The following is a 10,754-nucleotide window of genomic DNA, read 5'->3' on the forward strand; positions in this document are numbered from 1 at the left end:
TAACCAGACTGATCTGTACCACACATTCAGAAGCAAAGTTATATTTATCCACCATATGTTTATGTTTTGAAATTCAAAGCTTAGAGTGATCCTATAACGTTTACTCAGAAGTAAGTTCCATTGAGTTCCACTGTGTTTGCTAGGTAAGTACACATATGATTATAGACAAACGATACTGAAATGCCAGGATTTCTGAAGTAATATCAGGATATTTGAATTTGTGCTGTAAATTGAGTTGCCTTACCATTCTGCTTTGAAAATGTGTGTAGCTTAGACTTTTCAGGCAATGTGCAGGGTTTATGTTTGTAGGGGTTGATCCACATGATGGCATTTTAACTTCTCCATAGCTTAAGATCTTGCGATGCCCTTTCTATGACCTTTCTCTGTCAAATTCAAGATTCATGAGGGCTAAAACCAGGATGTTCTTGGCTGTAGCACGCTTCTTTTGGAACTCCATTCCAGTTCCTGGTATATGTGTTCTCTAAGGGAAGTGGAAAACCACCATCAGAAGAAGTAATGAGATTTTGGAAGCAGGAATAGATCCCAAAGGGTGAAGGGGAGCAATTGTATTGTTTGATTATGAATAATGATAAATTACAAATGTTAATAGTTGAGCAAATTTATGTAATATTTTTTCTTTTTTTTCCTTTCGCGTTCTTTTCGATTGATTGTTTTAATGTGATGTTGATGTATTTTAACAAAAAAAAAAGGGAACTCCATTCTGCAAAAGGAGACACCAAGCAGGATATTCCACTATGAAAGTGGTATGTATGAAAGCCGTATATAAAAGGCAGGAACCACACTACTGTTTATAGTGGTACTAAAGTGCACTGACAACTGTTGGGGCCCATTGACACATACCATATACTGCTTTCATACCACTATATCCTGCATGGTGTGTGGCACCTGCCTTTTATATACCACGTTCATAATGCAATATCCTGCTTGGTGTAGATGAGGCCACAGACCTGCTTCACACATTGGCAACGACCCATTTGTGTATCAGTTGAAAATTCAGCGGGAGGGTTCCTGCTGAGAGCAGTAGGACTTCTTTTCAGTCTCAGCATGCATAAGATTGTGCTCTTGGTAATTTTTATGCTACTAATTTCCTAAAGTTTAAGAAATGCTTTTTAGAAACAAGATTTGTGATTAGTTTTTTTAATTGTTTATATGGATTTGCTTTATTTACTAATTAGATATGTTGTTGTTGTTGAATGTTGTAGCAGCATATTTTTTATTATACGCTGTGTTTGATGATCAGTTGGTAAAAAGTTGCAGTAGAAATGTAAGAAATATTTAAAATATGAAACAAATCAATATGTGATGTTTTGTTCTATATCCCAATGCAGATTTATCAACAGGATAGCTTAGCATAAGCTGGCACCTGGCAGTGATTCCTAGCACCATTTACATCCCCTCACAAATGACCTTTAGCAGTTAACCAAAGCCCTCATCATTCTTCCTGTTGCAAGTGCCCCTTCAGCTGATTTGGATGGTTAGTGCCTTTCAGCTGACATTTATTTTTCATTTGCAGTAACATATGCCAGCCTGTGAGGTAAATATTAATTAGAAGGATAATGTATGAGTTGTCATTTGTCCCCCTCCCCCTCCTGTCAGAATAATTGTTGTTTCTTTTCTTCCTTTCTTCCTTTTTATTTGAATGGAACATTAGAAAATACTGTTCTTATTATTGCCTCAGCTTTGCACTAAATTTTTCTTTTCTTTTAATGGTCGTTGTTGTATAATTTTTCTGGGGAACCCTGAAGAAGACTTTGGGTTGGATTCCCATAACCACATGTGTAGTTCTGCTTGAGTAAATTCATGGGAGGGGCTGTAGCTCAGTTGTGGAACACATATTTTGCATGCAGAAGACCCCAGGTTCAATTCTAAAGATCACTAAGAGGCTGCCTAGATGATTTGAAAGCCCCGCTGTCACTGCGAAGTGGCGCTGCGCTGGTTATATGATGCAGCAGCCACCTCACAGCCTTGCAATGTGCAAAGCTGCATTTTTTTAAAAAATTGAGGACTTACCCCAATTTTTTTGCTGGAGGGAGGCAAGTACGCTCTATCCACCATCTAACCTCGCTCTGGTGTTTCAGCGGAGGATTAAAAAGCCACTTCTGAGGGTTGGGAGATCATTGGAAATAGTGTGGGATATGGCTCAGAGGCTGCTGTTGGAAGGGAGAATTTGTAGAAATTGGTGCTTCTGTTCATACAAGCAGCCTTTTGGACTCAACCACAGTTGAAATAGGTTAGACATTCTCCACCCTATAATAAACTTCATGTGTTGAATCCAGACCTAGTCATACTTAGAGTAGGCTTATTGACATCAGTGGGAGTTTGGTTGTATCAGATTGAGATAGTGCCTCTTTCCAGTATGGGAGCAAGGGAGAGATTATCCCTCTTGTCCTGTGTAGAGATGTAAAATTTCCAGACATTTTGAAGCCATTGGGGGCGGGGATGGGTTTTATGGGGTTTTTTTAATGCAATATTAGCACTTTTTACAGATTGAAAGTCACTTTGCTACTTAGGAGCATAAAATGTAATTATGTACAAGTTGGCTTGGACTTCACATCTCTAGTCCTGTGCCTCCTTTCTTTCTTTGCTCAGTAGCTTGAATCCAAACTTTCCACAGATGCCTTAAAATGCAAATAAATCTGCAAGGCCCAGAAAATAAGACGCACAATTATGAAACTTCATGCAGAACATCTCTTTTAAAGCAAACCATACAATTCGACAGGGATGGGTAGGGAAAGAATGTATACCCCTGTAAAAGAATAGAAGACAGTAACATAAAATACAACCAGCCAAAGCTAAAATTAAACTTTTACATTAAATCTTAAATCAGCACTGGTTTGACTCAGCAATTTACCTGATTTAGTGATTGAATGCACATTAGGAATAGGCTGAGTGATTAAGTGTCTCTTCAGAAATGTTTGTACAGGAAAAACCAATACTGCATTTAAACAATGTATTAGTAAAACGAGTCCAAGTTCCATTAGCAGAGCTTCAGATTCTTGCATAGTAATGCATCTTTCCTTGTGAGTCTAACATGAAACCTCCCATTTTTCATTTATTCTAACTAGATGGGAGACATCTAGGAAATTCAGGCATCCAAGAATAGTTGGTACCTGTTTGGCAGCAAAATGTGGGTTTACTATGATAAATGATCTCAAACTCTCAAATCTGTATTGCCATGGTTGTTTTCCACCATCCATGAGCACAAACTCCATGGCTAGAGGTACCTGAGAATCATTATTTATTTATTTACTATATTTACATACCACAGCCCATTCAAGAATTTTGAATGGAGTGGTGGACAAATCGAATAAAAGAATAAAAATACAATTAAAAAAACATTTTTAAAAGAAACAAAAGTGCAATAAAACCTGCTTCATGGAAATTAACAAATAGTCACCCTAAATGGGTTGTTCATACCTTTTTCACAGCTAAAAGACTGATATTACAATACTGGAAGGATAAAGACTCATATCCTATAATGCAATGGATAGAGAACCTTACAACGCTTTCATTATTTGAAAGAGTGGTATATATACACCGGATATATACTGTACCTATTTCAAATGGATACTTATTTGGATATTTGGTCCATTTTTGATGCAGCCCATGTATAATTGCTAGAAAGTTGTATACAGTTCATACAGTTCATATTAAAAAAAAAAAGATGGGGGAAATAAAACAAAAACATCCCAGTGCATGCTGGGAGTTATTGTAGTCTCTTTCCCCTCTGCAGAATCCTAGGGCTCTGCACTAAATGGTGGATTCATAATAAAAGGGCTGCTGAGGCGTCAGAAATCCTAACCCAACGCTTGCACAGCCCTAATATTTTTGGGTATCTGTGGGTTCCACATTGGGTACCCCTTATATAAGTAGAGCACAAGTGCAATGCCTGCTCCTTGCCTCTCGGCCTGCTTCATCAGGCAGTGGCCTTTACCAATGGCACTGTTCATGCATTGGGAGAAGGTGCTGGTTGAGATTGCTGATCAACAAAAGCAAGCATAACCACCACCAGGTGCCTGCTCAGGAAGATGGGAACTGCCAGGAGTGGTTGGGAGAAGAAATGGAATATAGGGGGAATCTACACGTCGTACTGAAGGCGCTTGCATGCGCCTCCAGTACGCCCCCAAAACAATGGTGTAGATTCCTGCCTACCTGCCCAGAAGAGACGGAGGAGGAGGAGGAGGCGGCTGGGGAATTTTAAGTTGTTGGTTGTTTTATGATGGTTTTAATTTTTGTGAACCGCCCAGAGAGCTTCGGCTATTGGGCGGTATAAAAATGTAATAAATAAATAAATAAATAAATAAATAAATAATAGTAGGGATGGCCCTACTTGCAATACAGAAAAGACACTCTCTGTCCTCATACATCCATCTATCTATCTATCTATTGTGCACAGACCTATGCAAATTATGCAAACTCTTACTACAGTGATTGTTCACAGAAGATGTAGAGAATATACGAAGTTTACTTCACACACTCAAAACTTCCCCCCACCAAATCCTTGTTATTTTTATGTGAATGTTAATGCAGCAACAACAATTACATTTTCAGCTCGTTGATGTTATAAGAAGTTACACTTTCAAAGTTATTTAAGTGGATTATATGGCCCTGAAGAACCTAGAGAGCACCCTAATGATGACTATTATCCACAGGTATTTTCTACAGCTCAAAAGTTTAGCTTGTTCTACTAGCAAACACAAATAAGGGAGACAATGTAATAGTGGCTTGCTAGAAACCTTTGACCAAAACATGAGTGTGTCCTAGTCTTCCTTAATTTTTAATAGAAAACTCTTTTCACAGGACTCTTATCATCATCATCATCATTATTATTATTATTATATTTATATCCCGCATTTTTTCCTCCAAGGAACCCAAGGCACCATACATAATCCTCCTATCCTCACTACAACAACCCTGTGAGGTAGGTTGGGCTGAGAGTCTGTGACTGGCCCAAAGTCACCCAATGGGTTTCCATGGCTGAGTGGGGGCTAGAACCCAGATCTCCCGACTCCCAGTCCAACACCTTAGGCACTACACCACACTGGCTCAAATGCTTTTGGAGGTGGATAGGATCCTCAGGAAGAGACATCTTGAATGCAGCATTTTCAGTTTATTTTTATGGCATCTTCAAATACTGTCCTTGATGCTCATGCAACAATGTATTAACAGTTGCCTATTTACTGAAGTATAAACTGATTGATCGGAAAGGCCCTTGGTGTTTCCTGAGCTTTGCAGCATGCCATTTCCCCCTTGGCTCATTTTCCGCAAGGAGGCTTTACATTTCATGGGTGCATTTTAAAAGAACATTTTTTTTCTGAACTGATTTCCTCCACATGAAAAACTTGCTCTTTAGTCTGCTTGGCTCCCTTAGCATTGGTGGTTGCCTTGGAAACGTGGCTCGTGTTCTCCCCTGCATTAAAATGATGGTAATGAAAGAAATCCCTTTGCATCTCTGGGTCATGTCATTCTAATTGAATGCTTGCTGTGTGTGTGAGCCAGACTACTGATTTAGTATATGATATGCAATTAAAAAGTGTTGTTTACGAGAGTGCCAGGAAAAAATAAAGCTGCTGTGTAGGGGGGCATTCCTCCCAACTCACCAATATGCCCGGCATACGTACGTGAACCATCTGTGTGCCTAAAATATTACATCTTGCACCCGGCTGCCATGGAAGCTGCAGGGTAACGTATACCTTGATTTCACTGAGCGATGGCTTTCTACAAACATTTCTGCGCAAACTGCCCTAGGAATGCCACTTAAGCCTTCAGTGAGAGGAATGCAAGATACTGAGCAAGTTTCAGGGACTGCTTTTGGCGGTATTCATGATTAAATATTGCATGCACAAGGAAAAGTGTGTTTTTGGAATGTTTGTTTTACATCTGGTTACTTGAGGAAGGTACTTCGTTACACTGTGCATAAGCATAGAATTAATTGCCACAATAAGTGGTTGGGAATATAGGAAGCTGCCTCACTGAGTCAGACCATTGGTTCATGTAGTCCAGTATTGGACAAATTCATAGTACACATCAGTGGCTATTAGCCAAGACAGCTAACTAGATGGCTGCTCTCAGATTGTGAACTTCCCGGAAGCATTTGGGTAACCACTGATACAACAGGATGTTGAACTCGATGGGCCCATGGTCTGGTCCATCAGAGCTCTTACATTATTTTTTTTTAGAGAGCAATCATATGCCCCCTAGACAATGTGTGAGAACACAGGAGATTTCTGTTTCTGGCTCCAAGGTCAGAGGGAGGGCTCCAAGCTCAGAGCCAAGAAACTGCTCTCCCTGCCTCCTCCCTCGTCCCTTCACAACTAGCACAGAGAAAACTGTGCTAGCTGCTGCTACAAGCTTGCAAATTTGAGCTCATAGGTGGTGAAAGGCGGCATTCCCAGCAGCGGGTGGAGAGGAGACTGGGGACATGGAGATCCTCCTTCCCTCCCCCTACCTGAAGCTGTGAATAGATGGGCGAAATTGCCTGTCTAGCTAAAATGCAGAGCAGGACGTGCCATGCATCTCCCGCTCTGCATTGGATACTCATAAGCCTCCGAGTTTGAAGGCTTAGAGTGCCCAGGGTGGATCATATTGGATTGCAGCCTTATACTTCATAATAATCACATATAATCTGAGACCAAAAGGGGGCAACTACTACCCAGAGCTCTTGTGAATTTCACACACACTCATGTATTTCTTCAGTACATAATAAATGTAGGAGGGAATTAAAAAAATGTAATCTTGACTAAGAAAGCATCACCTTGTCAAAGCTTTTGAACCCTGTGATCTAGATTTCTTCTGGATCAACTGTGGTGGACTTCCTTGCTACTTCCATTCCCCTGAAAATGCTCTGGGTGAGATTTCTTCAAAGTCTTGCAGGTTTTATGCTTGCAGAAGGACTCTTCCTGTTGTAGAAGGCAGATTCTGAATCCAATCCCTAAAATAGTTCTCCTGAATGTGCGGATTTCAAATTGTTCTTATTATTTATTTTTAATTTCTGACCTACCTTTGAACTGCCTCGATACTGAGTCAGACCATTGGTCTATTAAGTCCAATATCCTCTACCTTTGATTGGCAGCTATCAACCAAAGTGTCAAAGGACAGTCTTTCCTATAATTTGTTTCTTGTCCTTTTGTAGATGTTGGAGTTGAACTTTGAACATAGTTAACACCCCCCAACTCCATGATTATGGGAGGAGGATGCATGAGAACGAAGGAGAGTGAAGGACAAGTGAAAATAAACAAGAGCACAAGCCTGGACACGTCCTCAGCTGAAAAAGAAATTTGCCAGATCAAAGACCTCTGATTGAGTTTCTGTCTTTCTTTCTTTGCCCTGTTCTCATCATATATTTAATTCTTGTTTCAAAATATATCAAGCTGTTAATTTTGAATAGTATCCCACTTGTGGCTTTATTTAGGAATATATTCAGAAGATAATCAAGCGCCTTCCATGGTGAAAACGAAATCAGCTGCAAGATGCGGATTCATATTCTAAGCATAAAGAATTCAAACCTCAGCCACAGCTGGTCTGATGAATATAAGCTACCAAAGAAGGCCTTCTGAATACTGAATCTTGTTTTTTTTCAGAAAGGGGGGGGGGAAGGGGGAGCCTCCCAGTAACATGCACAGTTATTGAAATTGTATTCATGGATGCTGCCCTGCAAGATCTGTACTGCCTACACTTTAAAAAAAGAATAGACACAGCATGTGGGTCATTTCCTTTAACTGTATTTTCAAGATATTTATTTGTTCTGTGGAGAGCTGCCTGCCTGTCTCAGACTGATTCTGACCTGTTGTCTTTGCAACAGAATCTCAAAGTCTAATTTCTCATCAAGCTGCTATATCACATGCTACCTATAGAACTACATTACCATCATACTGTTGGGCCGCTTGGGAATGTGTGGTTTCCATGGTCCTGTTCCACAGCCCGTTCCCCTTTGAAATACCACACACCTGCCAGATAAATGGCAATATTCTCCAGGAAATTGAAATACTCATCTGCCCAGCATGAGGAGAAGAATTACTATTCAGTCTACAGTGTGGCAGATTTCAGGTAGACAATTTAACTGGATAAGCTAGAGGCCCTTCAGTCGCTCTGTTGCATGCTGGCAAAAGATAGTGTGTGCTTTTATGGCTTGGAACCATGTCCTGTCACAAGGACAGCAACAATTTCACAAATAGGTCCCATTCTCAAGCCTAGCACTATATCTAAAAATCTGTGGAGTGACATTTCATGCTACTTATGCCCCTGTGGGCTCCTTTTACTTGCCTTCCCCTGAAGGGTCTACTTTTCAACCTTTACCCACTCATCCAAAACTTTGGGCATCAAAGCAAAGGTGCACAGGAACCCAGCGGTCTGCAGAATATAGACATGGGGGGATGGGGAGAAATACGGTAATTCTACTCCATCCACAAGGGAGTAGAATGGCTGCATTCCTTTTCAATGAAATCTGAGCTGAGTGGGGAAATTATTTAAATGACCCTACCAGATTGGGAGAGGCCAATTGCCTTCACCAAATGGGTTACTGATTCTATGGGAAAGACACATGTGATCAGCTACCACCCACATTATTGGGTCATTTAAATGTTAAGAACATAAGAAGAGCCATGCTGGATCAGACCAAGGGTCTATCTAGTTCAGTACTCTGTTCACTCAGTGGCCAAACAGTTGTTCTCTCAGCCATGTGGCATCTGCTCACAAATGAACATCTCCCTTGCAGCTGGGCACTGGGGTAAGTGCCTTTCTGCCTTAGAAATTAGAATACTTTTAAGCCCAGCATCCAGTGCCAAACTGCACCACTGGGGGAACTCCAGCTTGTAGCAGTGTAATCAGACTATACGCTTCATCACATCTAGTCAAATGCGCGGCTCCCGTCACTTCTTCTGTCACTACTCCCATGTCGCTTCCTGAAAACAGGAAGTAATTAGCCCCATTCAGTCCAGTAGGAAAGAGCAGCAACCGGACTTAATGAGGTTTTTTTGCGACGCAATAATGGCCAGAAGGGGTGGAAGACAGGCAAGAGGCAGACAATGTCATTTGAGTAATTCGCAAATGCTCAGTAACGAGCGTGCAGTGAAACGCTCGTTGGATGGAGCTCCAAGAGATGGAAGTCAACTGAACCAGTCCTAACTAGCATGTCTAATCTGGCTTGGGATAGCAATGGTGAGTGACCCCAATGAATTGCATCACCTAGTGAATTACAGAATAAAGGTGCTGCAATTCACTGTAAACCAGGAGTGAGCAACATGCAGCCCTCCAGATGTTTTAGCCTAGAACAGCAATCAACCCTAGCCAGCAGAGCCCATGGTGACAGATGATGGGAGCTGCAGGACAAACTCTAAAGTCACCTTACCCAGAATGCCTCACTATGAGGAAAGACCCCTCACAACAAGGCATCTGGGCTCTCTTGAGAGCCTCACCGGCCACTTTTGCTGCAGCAGGCAATGAGATGGTGGGGCTTCCCAGGGAGCCTATCCACCCCTTGCCTAGCTCTGAGGGCTTCTCAGAGTTAGGCATCTGGTGGTGGGGCACTCCAAGGAATTGTGCTGGGTACTCTCCAACAGGAGAACACCTGACATAGCTCTCCGGAGCACTGGACAGACCAATGCCTTGCTCTAAGAACCCCTCAGATCTAGGCATTGGCTTGCCACTCTGTGCATCCTCCTCCCAGCAGTAGAGGGGCATGTTGCTGCAAGTCCTGGCACTGGCTAGGCAGAGGGCTGCCAGCTGCTGCCACCATCACCACCATATGACTGCTGCTGCCACTAGGGGGAGTCATTTGGCACCTTCTGGAATTTGGCACCCAAAGTAGCTACCTGTTTGTCTCCCCACCCCTCCAATTAAGACAGTGCTGCTTATTTGAAACACTGGTAGGGAAATTATTGTTCTGAAACACAACTCCTTCCTTTTTCCTAAGGGAAGTAACTTGTCCCAAAGACTTCAGAGGTTTTTCCTCTGGTAATAAGAAAATATTTTAAAATTAAGTATAAATTACTCCATATATTTTAGTACATTTATTTCAAAAGTAAACATTTTAATGACTAAATCAATTATGAATTTGATTTTTGGAGTTTGATTCCATTAATTCTTTCTCTGGCACGGCCATGAAGAGGAGTTTACATTTTAATTAACCACAGTTTACTGTTATGTTGGAACCCTGAACTCTTGTTAAGCTTAACTGTAGTTTGTTGGGAAAAGCCTGCTTCATAAACCATGGTTAAACAAACCATAGTTAAGATTAACCAGAAATTGTTGGATTTGGATTAGACACGTGACAGTTAATCAAAAACAGAAGTAAAATATTCTAAAACTTTCTCTTGGCTGCACCAAAGGAGATGGGAAAGCATGCAAGTGACATCTGAATATAGCCACTTTCCCTGTAAAGTTTTACCTTTGGTAAGCCCAAAAAGTATGTTGCTTCACTAGTTTATATATTAAAAACATATTTAGAAAATTTCAAAAATATATTTCAAACTATTTGATGTTTTATAGTAAATATACATCACTGACTTTGAGGTCATTATGTTTTGGCAAGTTACAAATATCAGTGGAATGGTCAAGAGATCTGACCATCAAAAGAAATATAACTTCTTTTGATGGGGTAATAGTCCTTTGATGAATTTTCTTTCCTCCCTGTCAAGGTGCCATTTTAACCAACCATTTGCTATTATAATATATGAGAATGTCTCAAATATTGCACGATACTATATTGCAGCTCAGGCTCAGCCATTTGTGAAGCC

The sequence above is a fragment of the Elgaria multicarinata genome, chromosome 2 (genome assembly GCF_023053635.1).
Source record: "Elgaria multicarinata webbii isolate HBS135686 ecotype San Diego chromosome 2, rElgMul1.1.pri, whole genome shotgun sequence".
NCBI classification, from domain to species: Eukaryota; Metazoa; Chordata; class Lepidosauria; order Squamata; family Anguidae; genus Elgaria; species Elgaria multicarinata.